Source organism: Aplysia californica, unplaced genomic scaffold (genome assembly GCF_000002075.1).
Source record: "Aplysia californica isolate F4 #8 unplaced genomic scaffold, AplCal3.0 scaffold00089, whole genome shotgun sequence".
Taxonomy (NCBI): domain Eukaryota; kingdom Metazoa; phylum Mollusca; class Gastropoda; order Aplysiida; family Aplysiidae; genus Aplysia; species Aplysia californica.
This window is the reverse complement of record NW_004797359.1, coordinates 868524-870472: the sequence shown is the minus strand read 5'-3', so window position 1 is coordinate 870472 and position 1949 is coordinate 868524. Positions and strand designations below refer to the sequence as shown.

The 1949-nt window shown below is 43.9% G+C and overlaps 1 protein-coding gene across 2 annotated transcripts in view; it reads right to left on the bottom strand.

The window, feature by feature from the left end:
* LOC101863735 (regulator of G-protein signaling 9-binding protein) overlaps positions 1-1949 on the bottom strand; it is an 88167-nt gene that overhangs the window by 20179 nt on the left and 66039 nt on the right. The gene's annotated exons all lie outside the window — the stretch shown is intronic.

Here is a 1949-nt window from a genome sequence, read left to right as displayed (position 1 = left end):
CATCATCATCATCATCATCATCATCATCATCATCATCATCATCATCATCATCAGGTACTCAAAGTGGCAAGCCGTCCCCTTCCGGATGGGGAGTACCGTTCTCAACGAAGACAGCCACAACTAATGGGGAAGCTCTGCAGCCGATCAACTAAAGGTGCATTCCTTACATCATCTTATGACGAGGAATGCCAGGCAATGATGTCTGCTGCACAATGGATTGCTGACAATTGCTACAGTAGAACCAATGTGCTGATCTTGACTGACAGTCAGTCCCTCTGCAAGGGGCTGCTAGGCAACAGCTCGGACATATATGATTTGTGCTGCAAGTTCAGTGAAGCCACAGCCACAATAAAAATCCACTGGATTCCAAGCCATGTTGGAATAAAAGGAAATGAGGCAGCAGACCAAGCTGCTAATGAAGCCAGAGAAATTGAAGGAGACAGACGACCAACAACATACAGAGGAGTCTTGCCAATAATCAAGAGGGAAATCAGAGACCCACCCTGCAAAGCAAAGTACCAGCACCTGGAAGATGTGTATTGTGGGTACTCCTATAAACGGGAACAAATATCACAAGTCGCTGGGACCATGTTGAGCTAGCGAGACTGCGGTCGGACCACCATTGGAGCTTAAGATGGTATAAGAACTTTGTAAATGAAGAGCTCAGCCCAGGTTGCCGAAGATGTGGTCATGAAAAGGAGGATGTTAAACATGTTTGAATGTCCAGGAACAATGGCAATTCGAATGGAGTTATTTGGACGAGTGGAGGTGCCGCTAAGCATATTGACAATGGAGCCGAAAAAGAGCCTCGCTCTCGCTCGTAGATTTCTTCGTGGAGTCCCCCAGGCCCATTAAAGAAACCAACAACAAAAAAATCATCATCATCATCATCTAGGTGCCTGCGTGCAGCTGGTAGACTGAGATTTAACATTAATTTTTAACCTACGTGGAGACCAGCTCATTATGAGAGGCAATTAAATAGAGAATTCTTTTAATAGTCGTTTGCGCATGTGTTTATATAGCGTTCTACGAGTGTGAGTGACTGTCACATAGCACTCACTTGAATAATGTGTTCAATCCTAAGAGGTTTTATACATTGTACTTTCTCTTTGGTTCTATCCCTAACTTGGCATTTACAAACATTAGCAGTAACAGCATCAGCAGAAGAGGCAGCAGAAGCAGTGCCATATCAATATTGATCCATGGTGGTATTAACATTACGCATTGAGTACAAATAACCTCTATTCGGTCCGACAGGCAAAACAAACTGAAAAGGAGGAGCACAGATCAACGACAGGGAAGTATGCACATGTGTGATGTCTTGTGTCTAGGTGCTTGTGTATTTCAGTAATTGCATGTTATGGTATAGAACACGCTTGGGTGGAGAGGGCGAAGGGTGGGGGAGGAGGAGGAGGATGTCAGAGTCCATGACATAGACTTCAATCGACAAAATTAAATGCAAAGAAGCGGGGAGGGTTGAAGAGGGGAGATAAAGTCATAAAAGTTTTACTTGAGAGTATTTTATTGTTTGTTTAATGTTCTTGGAGGTATCTGCTGCTCACTGACGATATTCAGCAATACTCGGGTTTAGTAATTTGATTTAACCCCTTTTCCCTATCTTAAAATATGTTTGAAGTGTCCTTGCGAATGACATCACGGTGACCTATATGTCACTGGGATCCCTCGGTGAGTGGAGATCTTGGAGGTGCGTACTAGATCAGGTAAGGTACTGAATGCTCTAGGCAGTAGGCCGAGGTAACAGAATTATAAATGACGATTCTGTAATTGCTCTTTTGACAGCTAGAGAGACTGGGTTACCTTTTGTAAAGGTGGGAGTGCTGAGATATGATAAGTATTATTAAGTGTGTTCACACGAGTGTGTCTGTCTACCTTAATGCTTGTGTGTGTGTGCGTGTGTGTTTGTGTGTGTGTGTGTGTGGGGGGGGGGT